The sequence below is a fragment of the Canis lupus genome, chromosome 10 (assembly GCF_048164855.1).
Source record: "Canis lupus baileyi chromosome 10, mCanLup2.hap1, whole genome shotgun sequence".
NCBI classification, from domain to species: Eukaryota; Metazoa; Chordata; class Mammalia; order Carnivora; family Canidae; genus Canis; species Canis lupus.
Window position 1 is genome coordinate 57,372,269 of NC_132847.1, and position 20,622 is coordinate 57,392,890.

Consider the following 20,622-nt stretch of genomic DNA (forward strand, 5'->3'; position numbering starts at 1 on the left):
TTTAGCACCGCCTTCAGCCCAGGGCCTGATCCTGGAGTCCTGGGATCGAGTCCCACATCGGGCTCCCTGCATGGAGCCTGCTTCTCCCTCTGCCTGTGTCTCTGCCTCTCTCTCTCTCTCTCTCTCTCTCTCTCTTTCTCTCTCTCTCTCTCTGTCTCATGAATAAATAAAAAAAAATCTTAAAAAAAAATCTAATAGCAGAGAACTGAAATAAAAAAGATTTTAAGCACCAGGAAGCTTTCCAACCCTTGGGAAGAGATTTTCCGTATCACATGGTTTCATCGGGCATAGGGATAAACTGTTGGGTCCTTGCCCATGGCGTCCTCACCTCTCAGAGACATCAGCCCCCAAGTGACTGAGTTCTCAAACCAAATGAGCCGCCACTGCTTCACTGGTGGAGCCTGGTGAGGGGGCAGGCAGGTGGACAGGGCCAGGTCACACCCCCATGACAGGGCTCTGGAGGTGATTTTAAGTGCAGGGAAGAGCCCCGGGGAAGGGGGAGAAGGTTGAGCAAAGCAGTACTATGATCTGATATAAGATTCGAGAAGATGGCTCTGGGTACTGGATGGAGAAGGGATGATAGAGTGGAAACAAAGACCCAGAGAACCTGGGGGCTTTGGCAGCCGTAATGCTGGTGTGAGGGGGCAGCGGCTCAGGCAAGGGTGGTGGCTGGATTCTCTCTCTTGCCAGCTCAGATGGCACCACCAAGGTGGCTGGGCACTGTGGCCTGGACAATAGTGGGCTTCCACCCTACCCCCGCCCTTCATCTGCTGGACACTGCAGTGAGCTGCCCCAGTGCCCCCTTCGGACAGAGGCACTCACCTTCCCCAGCCGCCAAGGTGCCTGGCACCCAAATGGAGCTGTGCCAGTGATGGTTATGCCCCCTCCCTGGGGGCAGCCGATATCCAATAGTCGCAAAGGGACATTGCCTCAATTCAGGACAAACATGAAGGGCCATGGGATCCAGAGGTCTCCGTGGGATGACTGAGGCCAGGGTTATAGCTGCATTACTTCACTTGTCCCTTGGCCACATCCCGCGTCCCTCCCTCCCTCCCAGGTTTTATTCCTGAGAGCCCTCCCTGACAGATTTCCTGTCTGCAAATCTTTGTCTCAGAATGTTTCCTGGGCAACCCCACCTAAGACCCTGCCATCAAAGATCACTGGCACTATGCCGTCCTTGCAACCTGAAGGAGCCTGCGTGAGAAGGTGGTGGGAACAGAGCCAACGGATCCCAAGTGTCGCCCAGGCTTCAGCCTCACTGTGGCCTGGCATTTCAGCCAGGGAAGCGGGCTGGCTTGGCTTTCTTAAACCCCAGCTTGAGCGGGGATTTGTCTTGCTCCTCTCCCCACACACGTATTCTTTATGTATACAGGGTGCTCCTTAAGCTCTTCCGTGTGCGATCCCAGGGCTGAGGATCATCATGTGCACCCGAGACCCATCCAAAGGAGGCGCCAAATTCTGAAGCTGGAGTCTGGTAGCTCTGGCTGGCGTGGTGGCCGAGTTCTGTCTGCGGGCTCACAGTCCACACCCGCTCTTCTCCACACTCCTCTGTGTTGCAGGGCCCAAAGTCCAGAAACCACATTTCCCACCATCCCCTGCCAGCTGGTTTCCATTTAGGTTCTGCTAATGAGAAGCATTCATGGGAGATTAGAAAGTACGCATAAGGGAAAAGCTATTTTTTTTTTTTTCTGCTTTGGCTGTAGCAGCAGGAGTTCTGAGTGCCTGCAGGTGTCCATGGGCTCAGCAGGCCCCCCACTGTCAGCGTGGGGGGCTCTGAGCTGACTGCTCGGTGGCCAGTGGTGGGGTCCCCCCAGCAGCAGGATCAGCAGTGGCAGGAGCCTTACAGGCCAGTGTCCTTGGGTCCCCATTATTTTATTTGCATTCCTAATCTGCTCTGGGGTCATTCTTGTAAAGTCCTCGGAAGTTAGAATCCATTATCCATCAGCATGCTGTCTAGAAGACAGAAATCACTTCATGCATTTCAGAGGCAGCGGCGACACCATTTCCTTTTTTGTTCCTGCAGCCCAAGGGGCTTGGTTGTTTCTGTAAATACTCATCTCCCGTGATAGCACCTTCCTCTATTGCTCCTCCGCCCTTTTCCCCAACGTTGTAACCAGTTCCCTGTATTAAAGCTCCTTCTGAAATGCCTGAAGTGGTTTCTGTTTTCTTGACGGCATGCTGATTGATAATGGATTCTAACTTCTGAGGAGTTTATAAAGAATGACCACGGAGCAGATCTGGAATGCAAATAAAATAATGGAAGTAAAGCTGCCAAGTGGATAATTTATAAGGAACTTTTTTTTTTCCCCCTGAAAAGAGATGTTGCTAATGTCAAAGAAGGCAGTCTGTTTCATAAAAGGCGATCCAAACAAACAGCTCAGGCTGAATCAGGAGCAATAAACCTGTGTTTCTTTGTCGAAGAAATCTTCAGAATGCACAGGAAAATACACGGAAAAAACATACGCTTCAGCATTCACCAGTCAAGAGCCAACACGGCCCCCGGCCTGACCCCACATCGTCATGGAGTGCTTCTGAGTGTCAATTCTCCTCTTTGAAAAATAGGAAGTGCGGTACCTACTTGTCAGGATGGTTTGTGAGAATTAAAGAAGGTATTTGTGAAGAAGGCATAACCCAGAGCTGCCTTGGACAAAGGGTAACTCATAATTCCTCCAGGTAATCCTGGTTAGCAGCATTTCACCTGGCGTCAGCTCAGAATCCCCAGGAAAATCAGTGGAGAGTGAGATGTTCACTTAGGATTCCAGCAGCCTACTCTTAGAAAAATTGTTTCCATTATTCATCTTTAATGTTTCACTACTAAGTAGCAGTATGATGTATTCCAATAGCAGTTTATGAATTGTATGGGTGAAGCCCTACTTGGAACTTTTTTTTTTTTTTTTTTTTTTTTTGGCTCTTTCAATTTCACAGAGGAGGACAGGAATGGATGCCTTAGTCCCAAACATGATCTGATTTCAGGCTAGAGCTGGAGGCTGGACCAAATGAAGACTTGCTCATTTCAGCCTGATTGGAAGGAATCCTGGGCCCACTGAGGGACACAGTGTCTTAGATCATGGCACATTTAGGGAAGGATTTCCGTCTTTAATATGACCGCAAGTGCACAGTTGTCTTTGGCAGTCGTCTTTGTCTCTGGAAGGTGTGAGCATGCATGCTCATCTGTGTGTTTGGTTTGTGCTGTAGGGAAACAAGATCTACCCTGACATGTTACACAGGCAGGGAAATCTCTCAGGAGATGGAAGTTGAAGGGTGACAGGAGCCCTTGGTCGGCACGCTGCTATCTATGTAGATGATCCAAGCCCACCTTGGACTGTTCTGCTACCAGCCCTCCGAACAGCACAAGGCTGGTCTCAAATAAATAATGAGGACTTGGAGAAAACACTGGGGTTTGAATGCTGGTTAGATTTTTCCATCAAGGGTAGAGACCCTCATTATGTTGGCTATAAGAAGAAGAAGAAGAAGAAGAAGAAGAAGAAGAAGAAGAAGAAGAAGCAGCCTTCTGTTTTCCAAGGGAGGGCAAGACGTAAAAGAGAAATATCAAACAATTGTGTATGTCTACCCACATGTTCTACAAAAGTGAAAAATATTTTTTCTGCCTGTGCCTTAGGCTAAATTAAGTCATATTTTGCACACTACTTAAAATATTTTCTTACATGAAAATGCTTTTGATAGGCCTAAGTCTGGAGAAAATTTTGATGTATCCATTGAGTTTGGAGCAGTGGGTTTGCAGCAAATTAAGAGGAGGGAGGATGGAAGGTGTGGCAAGCCCCAATGCCACCCTTCTATTAGTGCGTAGTAAATGGAGAGGCATCTTTCTGAGAGACTGTGATCAGATGGCCTAAAGGGTTCCAATGGTCACCAGCCACAAAGCAGAGTGGTGGCCTAAGGCAGGGCTGGATGCAACGGAGGGGAGAGATGAAGAGAAGATGGTGGGGTGGATGGGCCAAGAGAGGTGGATCAACTCCTCTTTCCTTCTAGTCGTAATACAAGAGTCAGCCTTGTTTAGAACAGCAAAATCTCAGAAATGAATGATAGGTCCATAAAGTAGGGCAAGAGCCATGTAAAATAGACATGTGATGAAACATGATACATGCATTCAACCAACCAGCCCTGTTGAGCACCTAACATGTGTTGGGCACATCCTGGGCAGGCACCAGATAAAGGGTGAGCAAAGTCAACATGGTCCTAGATTGCACGGAGCTTGTAGTCTGGTGGGAGATGCAGACATAAATACATAACTACAACCTATAATATGTGATATGAAGGAAAAGAACAGAGTGCTACGAGAGTGAACTATGACAAAAACCTAATGTAGACTATAAGTAAGAAGGGCTTTTCTAAGGAGGTGTAATTTGCACCGAGATCTGAGTTAGCTAAGAGTGTGGGAGAGAGGGTCCTGGGAAGAGGGATTGCACTGTGCAAAGTTTCCCAGGCAGGAGAGAGATTGGGAAGCCAGAGAGCGAAAGATCCCAGTGGAGCTGAAAGAGGTCACTAGGGAGGAAATGAGCATGGAATGTGATTGGTAAGGTGCACATGTGCAAGCTCATGTTGAACCTTACAGGCCGTATCAAGGATGCTGCACTTAATTCTGAGTGCAAAGGAAGCCACTGAAGGGTTTTAAACAAGGGGTGACTTAAACTTAATCATACACACTTGAGCATTCTATTACAAAAATTACAAAAGATTGAACAAAGTGATTTCTGATTGTGCCAGATGCTGGCTGGTGGGTTACCAAATCCATTTCCCTCTCCTCTGGAGCACATGTTTCCAGCCACCTTTATAGGTTGGGTGTGGCCATGTGACAACTCCAGCCAATGGAATGTAGGTAGAAGTCCCACAAGACCCTTCCTGCTCCTTCACTTCCCCCATCTGCCAACTAGATTCATAGGGTCTTTCAGTGAACTCTGAGGCACAAGGCACAGATATGGAAGAGTCTGGGTCCATGAGTCATCGTGAGGAAAGAATTTCTACCAACCAGACACATTTCACTTTGGACTCTGCACATGGGAAACATCAATTATTACTGTGTTGACCCACTAAGACTCTGAGATGTCTTTGTTACATCGGCTAGTGTTACTTATCCTAACTGATACCATAAGTAGAGAAGGGCAAAAATAATATTTACAGTACACTCACAATTATGCAAAAATCACTCCCACAAATAAAAATGTTAAAGCTGGTTGGTTTTTAGGTTGTGTGATTATGGCTTTTTCTTCTTTTTATCCTATCAATATTTTCCAATATCTTATAATGAGTATGTATTATTTTCCTAACAGAGAAACTTTATTAAAAACTTTTTTTGAAAAGATGTTATAAGAAGGCATTTTTTTTAACAAGCAAAAATAGCAACATCATCACCAACAAAATAATACTCCCTCTTGGAATAGATTAATTTTTACTGACAGCTTCGAGTTTTCGTGAGTAAGAGCCAGAGATCTGTGCAAGCATAAGCACATTTCCCCCTCCACTTAGAAGAATGGAAAGAGCCATGAGCAAGGGGTCTTCTGAACACATAGATGCAAGCTGTGCTTTGCTGTTTTCTAGGAAGGGTACCTGGGATGAATCCTTTCTCAACTCTGTTCTCTGGTTTTCCACTGCAGAACTCTCAGAGATGACACCCTTCAAGTTAATTTTAGCTCTGCTGAAATATTTTTGTACATTATCTGAGATTTTTTTTTTCCTGGGGTTGTTCTTCACTAATCAATTCTCAACAGCAACCCCAATGCAGTGCACCGTGTGTTACCATTATGTCTGGTTTACAGATGAGGCAACAAAGGCAGTGAAAGAAGAAATTTGCCTGGGGTCATGTGACTAGTGGGCAGAACCGGGATTCATCCCAGATGCGTCTGACTTCAACCTTCTGTTTCTAACCACATGCCACCCTGCCTTCTTGTGCAAGAACCACTCACTGATGGGAGAATGAGCTCTTTGAAGGGGATCAGAGTGAGACCCAAACAGCCTTGGTGGAGGGGGGGAGCAGGGGTAGAGTAGGAGGTAGGTGGAGGAGGAAGGAAGGTAGCTAGTCAGGGATGTGCTGATAAATGTTTAACAATGGGCTCTTTGGGTAGGAGGGGAAAGGACCCTGGGGGGCAGTGTTTGAGAATTTCCATATTGTAATACTCCCACCAAGGCAGATTTCCAGCTATCTACCATTTAACACCTGGCTCATCAATTCTTGATCATTTTACAAGTAGCTCTTGGCTCTCTTGGGAGCTTGTAGGATCTGGCTCCAGTATATTGGTGGCCAAGCCAGTCCTCTTGGGCTTCCATAGTAAAAAAATGCGAGGAAGAATGCAAAATACTTAGTTTTCACCTGCACAAGGGTTGGGTGAGACTCTCTTCTGAGAAATGGGGAAAGGGACTTCATATCAGAGAGGGAAGAGCTGGCAAGAAGGGGCTTGTGCTGGTTGCCTAATATTGTCTCAGCTCTCAAAACTGTACTGCTCCACTCTGCTCTGAACCAAGAGAGATGAGGAGCCCAAGGCAGAGGAGGTGGTTATCATGAAGATCCAAAGGTTATCACAGGTTGGGAGATCCAGACACCTCTGCAAGCTATTGGTACTGGGGTCTGTGTCCCCTGGGCTGAATCATGTTTGCTAAGACCATTTCTGCACAATTAAGCCAGAAAGAGTTTTGCACTTAGAGTGGGAGGTTTGGGGCTCTAGCTCTAGTCTTGTCACAAACACCTGTGTGCTCCTAATTATGTTCCTTCCTCTCTCTGGGTCTCAGTTTCCTCACAGAAAATGAAGGAGCAGTTGCCATATGCCGTGTTTGTTGAGTGCTCACTCTGGGACAGGCCATGTTTATGCTAGACCCTGGGGAAATGCATGATTAAGCCAAACTCCTAGTCTTCTAGAAGCTCCCAGTCTAATGAAGGTGACAGGCAAAAAAAGAAGTAGTTACAAGGCAGTGTGACAGGTGATAGGAGGGGGTGGGCATAGAGGTATGAGCACATAAGGAAGAGCACTCTCTCAAGGAAGGGCTTGGAGGGAACAGGAAAGAATGAGTGTCAGTTAGCTAGGCAAAGAAGATGAGAGGAATGTTCCAAATAGAGGGAAAAGCACATGCAAAGGCCTAAAGGCAAAAAGAGAGCTTGGCTCTATGAAGAGCCAGAAGGAAAGGCAAGGTGGCTGGTGAGTGATATGCAAGTGGTAAGGATGTTGGTGGAGGCAAGGAAGGCAAGAATCGTATCAGGTAGCTTTGGACCTCATGTTGCAAGTAGGGGCCACAGAAGGGGAGGAGGTAACATGTCCGATGTCCTCTTTAAAAAGAAGGAAATCGGGATCCCTGGGTGGCGCAGCGGTTTAGCGCCTGCCTCTGGCCCAGGGCGCAATCCTGGAGACCCGGGATCGAATCCCATGTCGGGCTCCCGGTGCATGGAGCCTGCTTCTCCCTCTGCCTGTGTCTCTGCCTCTCTCTCTCTCTGTGTGTGTGACTATCATAAATAAATAAAAATAAAAAATAAAAAGAAGGAAATCCTGTCATTTGTGACAACATGGATAGACCTGGAGGTCATCATGCTTGGTGAAATAAGGACACAGAGAGACAAATACTGCCTGGCATCACTTATGTGTGTAGAATCTACAATAGTCAAACTCACAGAAGCAGAGAGGAGAATGGGGATTGCCAGGAGCTGGAGGGAGAGAGAAATGGGGAGATGTTGGTCAAAGGGTATAAACTTTCAGTTACACAGCATGAATAAGCTCTGGGGGAGCTAATGTACAGCATGGAGGCTCTAGGTAACAATACTGTACTGTCAACTTGCAAAGCGTTAAGAGGGTGGATCTTAAGTGTTCTCACTACAAGAAAGCAAGAAAGAGAGAAAGAGAAAATGAGAAAATGAAAACTGTGTGAGGTGATGGCTATGTTAATTAGCTTGATGGTTGCGACCATTTCACAATAAATATGTATATCAAATCATCAAGGAGTATCCCTTAAATACATATAAATCCTATTTATCAAGTATGCCTCAATAAAGCTGAATAAAAAAGCTATTCTGGTGCTGTACCTTCATTAGACTGGAAAATGGGTGGGCATGAGGGGAGACTGAGTGCAAGGAGGCCAGTTGGAAGCTACTGTGGAATCCAAGTGAGAGAGGAGGATGACATGCCCGGAGAGGAGTCCATAATTCACAGGATGGGAAGGAGGTGAAATCCACAGGGCTTAGAGATGCTCCATTTGAGAGCTGTGGAAGGTGGAGAAGTAAAGAATGGCTTTCTGCTTTGGCAGACAGATGGTGGTGCCCTTACCTGCGTAGCCTGCAGCGGGGAGATGCCCTGACCAGTGAGTGGGGTCTTTGCCGAGCTTCCGGGGTGGCCAGTTGAGCTTTACAGCTCTAAAGCCACACATCATGAGACCCTCCTCCAGACCTTTTGCCCCCACCCACTGCTCCTCTTCTTTCCTGATCATTTGCAGATGCAAGCATCCCCATGATTAGAAATATTTAATTTTGCTTTACTGTATGTTCTATTTTTGTTAAATAGATTAGTCTCCACCAGGAAAACCAAATTGCTGACCAGTCGACCTGAAAGTCTGAGATAGGCAATTTGCAATCTGTTGGAATCTTCACTTTAAGCCAGAGTGGGATGCAGGCTGGCCTGGGGCTGGGGTGGGGGTGGTGTGGGGAGGGGGAGGTGGCGAGGGAGGTCTCAAACAAGGCAGCTGGTACTACAGCAGTCCAGGCGCCAGGCCAGAGGGCTCAGCCCGCAGGGTGGCCAGGCTGAGCGAGAGAGATGCGCAGCAGAGGAATGGTACAGGAAAAATGGGCAGGGCTGTGGGGGTCCTGGGAAGTCAGGAAGGGCCCTGTGCTGGGAGGTGGGCCACCTGGCTTCTAGTCTGGGGCCCCCTCATCACTTCAGTGGTGGTCTCCTGGCCTGTAAGGAGCTAGAGTTTGTATTACCTGACAGCTGAGCCCAGAATCCCTCTCAAGAGGAAATGATCTTGGTGTAGGAAGATCTTGATTAGCCTCCTGGGTGGAAGGTAAGAACCTCAGCAGGGGGAATAGGAGGGAGCTATCTTCTCTGCAAAGAAGGCCCAAAGAAGGGCAGGAGGCCCGGTGAGACCCCAGCAAGGGAAGCGGAAGGTGGGGAGGCCGGCGGAGCATGAACTGGGTCAGGCGTAAGCAACGTCCAACTTGAAGTCATCAAATGACATTGCGTGGTGCAAATCCCCTCCGCCTGGCCCCCAAGTCTTCCCTGGGACCCCTCACAAGCCCTTATAAAAGAGGCTGGCTCTCAGGTCTGTGCGGTTTTGTGTTGCGTGGCTGCCGTAACGGAGGAGGGGTCTGCATTCCCTACATGGACCAAGGGGGCCCAGGTCTGAGGAAAACATCAGGGATCTGGGATGGTCTGAATCCTAAATGAACTCAGCTCAAGCGGAACCACGAGAGCGCAAGCCCGCAGGAATGTGAAGAAATCCTGAGGTTGGTCGTGCTCATCCCTGAACTGAGAGATGGAGCTTCCTGAGAACCTTTCCAAGCTCCCAATGGCTGACATCAAGTTACACAGAGAGGCTGGGGGGGGGGGGGCGGGGGGGGAGCAGGAGGCTCTCTAAATCTTGAGTGTGCCTTGGTTTCTCCATCTGTACAACAGTCTGGGTGTGAGTCTACATCTGTCAATGGGTATGTAAGTTGAAGTGTATGTCACATGAGGGCATATGTATGCGGCAGGGCAAGGGCAAGGCGTACTGATGTGACTGTCTCCCAGGCTTCTCCCAGCCTCAGTGGCCCTCAGCTCTTAATCCCAATGAGTCACCAGTCCCACCTTCCACCTCGGCAACAGCGGACTGGGCTGGCAGGAAGGTGTCCTGGCATGCCTGATTGAGAACCCATTCTCCCTCTTGGCTCAGCTTCCCCGTTAGAAACCCAGATGGCTCCATATGGGGGTTGGGGACTATTCACTTGGCTTCATGGGCTAAGCCTAAAAATCTTCCATCAATTAAAAAATCTTCCATCAATTCTCCCGGGAAGGAAACAAAGAGACAGGCATCAGCAGGGGAAAAATCTGAGAGGGAGGGAAGGGCGGCTATTGGCAGCCCTGCCTACTGAGGTGGTCTCAGGCTGAGGAGGGTCAGGAGGCTACTTCTAGCAGCAGAAACCAGAAGGGAGGCTGAGAAATGCCAGGAGTGGACTTGAAACAAACGCAGTGGGTGTCTGAAGCTGTTTTCAGGCTGGAGTGAGGCCAGTGGAAGCTCAGAAAGATAAATCTAGGAATCTTTTTGCATAAAAAGGGTTCTCTCTTCCCTCTTGCCTCTGGTGTGGGCTTGAGGGGTCCTTCACTCCCAACCACAGGGGGTCTTCTAAGACCGTTGCTTGACTTATGGACCCAGCTGGTGAATTTAAGTCTCAATTTCCTATATTGATAGGATTTGCACTGGGTTTATAGCTGTTGAACACCGTGCAGTGGGCATTTATTTTTCTTGCTCACCACTTAATCCCCTTTGAATGATAATAGTACCCCGATTTTAATTTAGAGATGATGTTGCCAGGGGCTGTGATAGCCACATTCTAAGATGGCCCCAGTGATTCTCACCCACTGGTATTCACACCCTGTAAAGTCCCCTCCCACACTGAATAGGGCTGGTCTGTGTAACCAGTAGGATATTAAAAAATGGCAGTGTGTGACTTCCAGAACTAGACCATACAAAGACACTGAAGCTTCAGCCTTGCTTTCTTTTGGATCACTCATGCTGGTGGAAACCAGTCACCATATGATGAGGATACCCAAGCAGCCCTATGGAGAAGTCCATGTGGTGAGGACCTGAGTCCTTCTCCCAATAGCCACCATTAATTTGCCAGTCATGTCAGTGGGCCATCTTGGAAACAAATCTCCAGCTCCAGTAAGTCTTAGGATGACTGCAGTCCCATCTGGCCTGCAATTACTTATATTAAAAAGCCTAAGCCAGAACCTTCCAGCTAAGTCATTCCCTAATTCCTGACCCACAGAAGCTATGTGAGATAATAAATCTTTATTGTTGCTTTCAGCTACTATACTTTGGGATAATTTGCTATGAAGCAACAGATAACAAATACAAGGTCACAGGAAGTAAGAGAATTCACCCTGCATGGTTCAAAGGAAGACACTTAATTAAGGACTACTACAGAGTGAGGGAGCAGATTATGGGAACAGACAAAAGACAGTGCTGTGCCCATAGACTAGCAATGGCAGGAGCTGTTATATGCTTCAGAGCAGAGGAGCAAGGGAAGAAATAGTGTCCTCAGAGCTTTATAAGAGTGGAGACACAAAGAAGATCCATAGCTCTGAGGAGGGCACATTTATTTCAAGAGATACAGCACTAAAGCAAGGTTGGGGGCTGCACCCTGACCTCTCTCTCTCTCTCTTCCAATCTCCTGCCTGTACTTCCCATTGGCTAAATCTACCCAGAAGCCTGAGGACAAGGGGTCCTGGGTGACGCTGACCATAAGAAAAGCTTCCCAGGGCACAGAGAAGGGCAGAGAATGGATATGTTGGAGGAGTGAGAAGAGAGAAGAGCCAACTGAGACCCACCTGGCCGCACTCTGAGGTGAAGAAGTTCTAGGAAACTTACTCTATGTAGAGCTGAATCACATGACTTAGACTAAGCCAATCAGTGTGGTGCTCTGCTTATAGTGATTGGTTCAGGGACCGGTATGTGACTCAAGCCAGCCAATCAAGGCAAAAGGGACTCACTTCCAGGGATTTTTTTGTTGGCATTGCTGCAGGAACGAGCCTCCTCTTTTGCTGGACGTGGTACAGTGATGATGGGATCCAGAAGTAATGTGCATTGGCTGAGCATGGAGCTGGCACAGGAGAAAGCAGCCCCTGGGATGGAGAGATGGAGAAGCCTCATCCTGGACTTCACTGTTATCTTTGAGTGAGGACGGTTTTCTTTTACTTGCAGAAGAGTCCTGAAGGCATGCTCTCATCCAGAGAGCCCTGATGATCCTCATAACAGCTCTTTGGGGTAGGCTGGGCAGAGATCATTAATCCCATTTTACACATGGAGAAAACGAGGTTCCGTTCTCTTTATCACTTGGCAGCTGGCTCATTTAAATTCATCATTAAGTTCACTATACTAGCCTAGGTTTTCAGAATATATTTTGTCCTCACGTTATATGACTGTAGATTTCAGGGGCCTTGCTGTGTATATGCCTGTTATCAAAAGCTGCTTCAAACCCTCTTTAGAAGTAGGTGGCACTCAATTATTAATTTTAATCAAACAAGCAAACAGGTCATGGTGGTTAGGAAGGTTTTCCAAGGTCACACATCTTTCAGGGGCGGGATCTGAGACTGGAAGGCAGAGCTGATGCAGGTCCCCAGGCCCCTTCTTGTCCCAAATGGGAAATGTCCTCCTTTCAGTACTTTTTTTTCTCATACTTTCCTCTTCTTCCTGCTTCTCCGATACTCCTGGGAGTGCAGTGGGAAGGCTGGTCATGGGCAGGTGTGTGCTCAAGGCTAGCCTGCTAAGGACAGGCCAGTTGCTCCATGGTGCCCTACAAGTTTGGAGCCACGCAGGGGCACTTTTCAGTCTGGTAGAGGAGGCAAGAAAGAAAACATCTCCTGACAACTGAGTTAGCCAAAGACCTTTCAGGGCTTACTGAGACCAATAAGATCTGGCCTCTGATTTCTCTGATGGTGTGTCTCTGCCTCTCCCCTCACTGACACGTTTGAGCTATACTGGCCTCCTCACACTTCCCACACACTCCAGCTTCTTTGCCTGCTTGATAATTTTGACCAGATATCAGACCATCATTGGGTGCTAGATATTTCTGAATATTCCTTTAAATATTCTTAAGCTTTGTCCAGGACATAGCTAAGTTAGTTGAAATGAGTTTGACCCCTATGAGGCTTGCTTCTAAGCCTTATTAGGTGAGATCAGAGCCACCTTTAGTCTAGGGTTGATCTTACCCTTACTACTGTGACAATAGCCTTCTGAGTCTCTCCTTGTGCATTATGAAGTTGTTCCACCCTGGCTGGTGAGAAGAGAAAAGATTCCTGGCCTTGCATGAGCTCTGAGGATCCTCTGCTGGTGCATTCCCAGGTCTCAGGTGTTTCCTTACTCCATCAGCAGGTGCCAGTGAGCCCACAGCTGAAGACTTGAGGCAGCCCCTTGCAGCTCTCAGCTGCCCTCCCCTCTTCATGTAGCTCTTTCCTCTGCTACTCTGCCCACAAATTCTAGCCTTCCTAGTCTCTCTTCATTCAAATTTTCAACTGTCTCAATTCAGATTATCAGCTTGGTGGGCCACAGGGGTATGTCTGGGCCACCCTTCCTGTGCCGTGGCCTGGCAACTCTCCAGGTAGTAAGCTGGACAATCATAAGGCTCACGTCCTTTGTGTCCCTTCTCTTAGGGATCACTCTCCTCTCCTGTCTGTAGTCTGGAGTTGGAAAACTGTTGTTTCACATGATTTGACTGTTTTTTTTTTTTTTTTTTTTTTAGTTGCTTAAGGCAAGAGGATAAATCTAGTCCCTGTTACTCCTCCATCTTGGCTGGGATTAGAAGCTCCTCCTACCCCAAGTGCTCCAGACACTGTCACCGATGCTTCCACGCTGGTGTCCACCTGCCTGGGTCACTTCTCCCCTAGTCATGGCACAGCTCCTCCTTGCCCCACCTTCCTAGGGAGGCCTCCTCTGGCTATCCTGTTTAAAACTTCTCTCTGCTTCCCCTCCACTGGTGCCATTGCCAATTCTCCTTCCTTTCCTGCATATTCTTTCTTTTTTCTTCTTTAAATAGCAACTGCTGCCTTCTCAGATACTATATAATTTACTTACTTAATATGTCGATTATTGACTCTCTCCTTGCACTAGGTTGTAAACTCTTTGAAGGAAGGGATTTCAGTTTGTTTGGTTCACTACTGTCTTCCTGGCTTCCAGTACAGTGCTTGGCTCACGGTAAGTTCTCAAAAATCACTCTTTGAATAAATCCATGGTTGAGAAGATGATAATAAGAAAAACAACAACAACAACAAAAAAAAAACCCAAAAGACCCCAATAACCCAGAAGTGCAGCTGCAAAGGTTGAAAATTTGATGTGTGTGTGGGAGAGTAGCTTAATATCCCTCTGTGTAAAGAGCAGCATGAGAGAAATAGCTGGAAGCACAGGTTATGACTGGAGGTGAGCTCCTAAAATGCCAGGCTCTATCCTGTAGGCAGTGCGGAGCCATGGAAGGCCTTTAATGAGGAATAACATGGTCACAGATTATTTAAGAAGAATAATCTGGTGAATGTAAAAGTGAGAGCCAGAATAAATGAGTGGCAGAGGAGGGAGAGAAGAGAGTGCTTGGGAGTTCAGAGAGTCAGCAGAGCTCAGCAGGTGGAGGGAGGAGTTGAGATGATACCTGTAGAGATTTGTCTGCAGAAATATGGCTGGTGTGACAGTGCAAACTTAGGTTCCAAAGAATTCCACCGAGGGAGGTGGGGGAGTGGATAAGAGTGTAAAAAACAAAACAAAACAAAACAAAAGAAAAACCCAAACCAAGGGTATTAGAGGTGACTAACATCAGGCCTGAAACCCTCTTATGAACCAAGGCACAGTTGTCACTTCCCACCTCGTGAGCCTGGGCATGCCACAAGGCCTCTTGAACTGGGTTGCCTCTTCTTTAAAATGGTGATGGGCACTGAGGGGGGCACTTGGCGGGATGAGCCCTGGGTGTTATGTTATATGTTGGCAAACTGAACTCCAAAAAAAAAAAAAATGGTACTAAGCACATCTGCTTCACAGGTAGGGCTTTTCCCCAGGAAACTCAGTACTTCAGGGGCTTAGTAAATGTTGGTTCCCATCTTAAAAACATTTCTTTTTTCATTACTTCAGAGTCACAAGAGGCCTTAGAGGCCCCTTCTCTGACCATGCCAGCCAATATCCCTCTCATCCTATAGATGAATGGAGGCACAGAGCTCAGCCCCAACTGAGATCTGCTGACTGCCCCATGGGGGAGACATTTGGTAAGTCCCACTTCCTGTGATGGTCACTATTCCTCACAAAAGTTGGGCTGAGGAGAGTGAGCCCAAGGAGAAGACACCAAGCTGAACATCTCCACATCCCATTGCTGGGGGAAAATAGGACATGTTTCTATTACACTGAAGTTTAGAACCTCAGAATACTCTGTTCGCAAGAGACTATAATTCCTAAGACAGCTGTCCAGTGGCTAAGGTCATTAAGCATGGATTACGAGGCAGCTCTTCATAAGCTAGTTGATAGAATTACTTGATTTGAGGATGAATAGGCAATTTTTCTGGTACATTTCGGAAAGCACTGTAGAGCCTGTACATACTGCAGGGACCCTGCCAGACTGCTAAAGGGGAATTGACAGTGGTTCCATGGATTAACTATCACTACATATGGCCTACTAAAGACCCTGTGTGCCTGAGGGAGTATCTAGGTCACTGTTTTATCACACCCTGTGTGCCTGTAAAAATATATTTGTGCATATATACATGTATGTAGATCATATATCCATATGCATATACAAGATTCTGCATTCTTCATATTATTACACTAAGGGTCTACTAGAGTCACAGTCTAGGGCTGATCTGTCACAACAGTCATTACTTGTATGTAATCTAGGGTCTTAGACCTCAAGAGTTTTTCAAGCTGGCCTCTAGCCTATGTTAGGCAATGTCCTACATATTTTTTTCCTGCATACTAAAAGTTAAATGACATAATATGCCCTCAGTTAACTGGACTCCAATTAGTGGGGATCCAGCTCACTAGAGTTTGGCATTGAGGAGAAAGAAGTTCCTCCAGGCTCAGAAGATTGAGGCTTACAGGAGAGCAGGACATGTTCTCTTCTTTCCCTGCTCCATTCATTTCCAAGTGAGAATCAGAGTCCATCTAAGATAGAATGGGGCAGAGAGAGAAAGAATATTAATAATGGCTGAGAGCCGACAGGTGCCAGGTAGTGATGTGTCAATTAGTCCTCATGACAACCCTGTGAGCCAAGTATTCATATACCTATTGTACAGATGGGCAAAGGGACTCCAAGAACTTATTAGCTTATTAAGTTCCTTGGCTAGTAAGGGCCAAGACTGGAATAAAGTCTAGGTCTTTTAAAGTTAATATGTTATTTAAGTCTTTTTTTTTTTCCTAGACCAAGACCTAAAGTAATATATAGTTATTGTAGAAAATTTGGAAAAGAGAAATAAGCAAAGAGAAAGAATTCTACCCAGAGACACCACAGTTAACATTTTGGAGTACCTTCTTCTAGTCATTATGTGTTTAAAAGTTTGCTACCAAAAGTGTGGATTTGCCATAAACACCTTTGCAATCTGCTCCCTTTTTCACTAAACAAAATATTATACGTACAGTCTTCTAAGTCATTAGTGTTCTGCAACAACTATTTCTAATATCTGCCAATAATTCTACTGTATAGATGCATCAACATTTATTTAGCTCAGCCCAAGCATTGGACATTTTGGTTATTTCTAGTTTTTCCCCTGTCCACACCAAGACAGACCATGTTTCCATGAGCGCTCTACTGGGCTATATCTTTGCCCCATATCTCCACTGTTTCTTGAAAAAAACTACTGAGAGGTATTGTTTTTTAAGTCGAAAGGGATGCACTACTCCTCTTAGAGGGCAGGGTCCAAGTGCTTATTTCTATAAAACATTCTCCTCCCAGCTCCCACTGTCTCTGACTTTCCAAACCTCATCTGTCCTTTGAGGTCCAGCCCAATTGTCTTGACCAGAAGTTTATTCTTCTGGCCTAGGATTGACCTCAAATGTTAAATCATGGTGACTGAGACTCCTAACTCTGGGAAATGAACAAGGGGTAGTGGGAGGGGAGATGGGCAGCGGGATGGGGTGACTGGGTGATGGGTACTGAGGGGGGCACTTGATGGGATGAGCACTGGGTCTTATACTATATGTTGGCAGATCCAACTCCAGTAAAAAGAAAGTACAAAAAAACCCCAAAAACCATGGTGACCAATAGAATATGAGCCACATCTGTCATTTTAAAGAATCCAGGAACCATATTTAAGAAGTAAGAAAGAAATGGGTGAAATTAATGTCAATTTTTAAATTTTTAACCTGATTTATCCACAATAATCTCATTCTAATCATAATGAATATAAAAATTATTAATGAGATATTTTATATTTTTGGGGTACTAGGTTTTTTAAATTGGTGTGTTTTTTTACATTTATGTACCAGCCACATTTTAAATGCTCTTGAAAGAGGCGAGGGGTGATCACACTGAACAGCACAGGTGTAGAATGTGTCTTACTCTCTCCCATATTCCCACAAACATGGGGCCTGGTATGAGTTAGTCAATCACTGACAGAATGAATGCCCCTTCTTCTACTGGTCTCATCCTATCTCTAGCAGGTAGTGATTCTCTCTGCCATGACACCCTTGAACCTTGAAATAGTCCTTGAAGTCTCTCCAAAGTATAGGGGTGCTTAGATGGCTTAGTTGGTTGAGCGTCTGACTCTTGGTTTTGGCTCAGGTCATGATCTCAGGGTGGTGAGATCGAGGCTTGCATTGGACTCTGTGCTCAGTGCAGAGTCTGCTCAAGATTCTCCTTCTCCTCCAGCTCCTCCCCTGACTCATGCATGCACACGCACTCTCAATCTCTCTCACACACAAAATAGGTAAATAAGAATCTTTAAAAAGAAAACAAAACAAAAAACAAAGTATATCCAGTCTCTTCCAACACACAGCTATGTAATAATAGGGGTCACTACTGTACCTAAGACAGGACTCAGAGCCTAGCCCTGTCAGATGCTTGTTGAGGCCACAGCCCCCAGACAATGAAATGTTTGGTATTGGTACTTAGGTGTGTTAGGTAGGGAGTGGGGGCTGAGAGGACAATGTGGTCACTGTCTCTAAGCCTGACCCCAGGGATTGAACCCCGTAGGAAGCTAAGGGGACTGTGTTCACAGACAAGCTTGCGGAGCTCAGGACACAGCACGTGAGCTCCAGGCCCAGTCAGTGGCATGCTAGGAAATGCTTAACAAAAAGCTCTCCGAGGAGGAGGCGGAGAAGTCCTGATTTGTAGCGTTCGCTGATTACTGTGGTGTAAATGCTCCTGTCACGACCAATTTCACACTACTAATGTGACATCACAGAACAGGAAGTTGGGAAGACACGTACACAGTTGGCTCTAACCAGCCGAGGTAAGTCAGCTCCCACACAGCACTGAGCCCAGCTGAGCAAGGGCCAGAGTGGCCTTCTCCCCCAGAGAGGACTGAGGGATTACGGCCCTGTGGGGGCCCGGAGGAACAAGGAGCTGGCAATCCTGTGCTGAGAGGCCTCCATGAATGGCTTGCAGGCACTGGATGTCACCAAGGAGCTGTGGCCCTGGGCCATGCAAGGGACCATTTGTGAAGACACTGAGATGCTTCCAGGGTCCCAGAGGGAAGACTAGAGGAATGGTGGGGGGTGTGCTGGACTTGAGGTCACCCTGTTCGGCAGGTAGGGGCAGCACAACACGGAGGATTCCCTGGCACTGGCATTGTAACCTCATTTGCAGACAGGCCAGAGTGGGTTCTAGCCATTTACATTAAGTCTGCTTCCCTATGGACCGCAAGCACCTAAAGGCTCAGACAAAGGTGTCCTGCACACTTGCATTCTTGGCTTTTAGCAAGCACACCTTTCTTTGCCTCTGCCTGTGTGGAATATTTTTCTGCAGGATCGGGAAGGGTAACTAAGCATCCAGTTTCCCCTGGACCACCATGAACAATTTTCACATTTTCCAGATGGTAAACTGCACAGTGGATAGCTCCCTTTCTTTCATGTACTGTAGCAATGTTTACAGTATACGGAACTTGAGAGCCATTCAGTTCAAAATGAGAAGTAACTGCATTAGAAGTACACCCCTGATCAGCCCTTCTTTTCTGTCATGGCTGGCATTTTTTCCTCCCAAAACATGCCTCGAATCCACCTGCTTCTCTCCCTCCCCACTCACCACAGGTTAGTACCGGTGTTCCCGCAGGTGCTCTTGCTTCTTTCTAATCTGTTCTCTCCACTGCAGCCAGGGGAAGCTTCTTAAGAACAGCAATCAGTTTCTCCCTTGCCAGACATGCTTCCACAGGGTCTCACTCGTCTTAGGATAACAGGGGCGTCGTGATCTGGCTTCCACCCAACCCCTCTAGCCCACTCCCCAGGCTCATCCTGGGCCACTCTGTTCCAGCCGCATTGGCTTTCTTTTGCTTTCTCAAAGGTGCCACACTTCCTCTCACTCCAGGGCCTTTGCATTCGCTCTTGCCTTTCCCAGGAATGCCCTTCTGTCCCCCTTTGCCTAGTTAGCTCCTACTCATTCTTTGATCTCAACTCAAAGTCATCTCCCCAGGGAAGTCTTGTCTTGTCTTTTCTTTTTCCAAGGAAGTCTTTCCCGTTCCCTAGCCTTGGTCAGGCCTCCATGCCATAAGTTCTCAAAATACCCTGTGGGCTGTCTTCAGAGCACTTTCCATAGTCTACATTCAAATAGTTACTCAGGTGAATATCTGCTTACCATCTGTCTCCTCATTTGCCTTGCCCAACACTGTATCTGTAGCATCCCCCTCCTCATGCCTCTCATACTATAGGTGGTAGGAAATATTTGTAGAAGGAATGAACGAACAAAGGGAAACAGCCACTTCCCTGTGGTTGTGCCAGGTTTTTACACCATGGTTCCATCACTGATAATCAAAATCCCATGGCCCAGAAAGGGTGTTTTATTAGTTCTCGGACATACAGTTAATTTTTTCACTATATCTGATTTCTCCTCTTATTTAAGACAAAAACAAAACAAAAACAAAAACAAAGCGATACATGGTGCCACCATGGCACCTGTGAAAGGCTTGGAGTGAAGGGGGGCAAAAAAAGAAGCAAGTTCTGAGGCTGACCTTTGCACCCCGCCCTGTAGAAGATGGAATCATGGATGCTGCCAATTTTGAGCAGTTTCTTTGAGAGAGAATCCAAGTGAATGGCAAAGCTGTAAATCTTGGTAGAGGGGTTCTAGCCATTGAAAGGAGGGAGAGCAAGATTACTGTAACATCTGACATGCCTTTTCCCAACAAGGTATTTGAAATAGCTTATCAAAAAATATCCAAAGAGAATAGTCTCTGTGATTGGTTGCATGGAGTTGCTACTGGCAAAGAGAATTATGAATTGTGTTACTTCCAGATTAACTATGAGGAGGACGAGGAGGAAGATGAAAATTAAAATTCATTTATCTGGGGATGCCTGGGTGGCTCAGTAGGTTAATCATCTGTCTTCCACTCAGGTCATGATCTCAGGGTCCTGGGATTGAGCCCTGCATCAGGCTCTCTGCTCGGCGGGGAGTCTGCTTCTCCCTCTCCTTCTGCCCCTCCCCACTGCTTGTGTTCTTGTTCTCTCTCTCTCAAATAAACAAAAATCTTTAAAAAAAATAAAATTTATTTAACTGGAATATTTTTTTGAGCTCTGGAATAAAACTTGGGAACCAAAATAAATAAATAAATAAATAAAACAAATGATATAGAGACATGATGGCTTTCTTTCTTCTTCTACTGGGGGATCCCTCAATCATACACTGCACTTTATAGTTTGTAACGCACCTCCCTTAATTCATTTCCAGAGCAACCCAGCAAGGGGCTCTTGATTACTGGTCTCATTTTGCAGAAGAGAAGGCAAAAGACTAGAGACTTCTCCAAGGTCACCACTGCTAAGATGGAG

At 46.6% G+C, this 20,622-nt stretch overlaps 1 protein-coding gene and 1 pseudogene across 1 annotated transcript in view; one reads left to right on the top strand and one right to left on the bottom strand.

Annotated features, from left to right (window-relative positions):
• GABBR2 (gamma-aminobutyric acid type B receptor subunit 2) overlaps positions 1-20,622 on the bottom strand; it is a 370,018-nt gene that overhangs the window by 101,681 nt on the left and 247,715 nt on the right. The window lies entirely within an intron of this gene.
• LOC140641998 (large ribosomal subunit protein eL22 pseudogene) lies at positions 18,660-20,130 on the top strand (annotated as a pseudogene).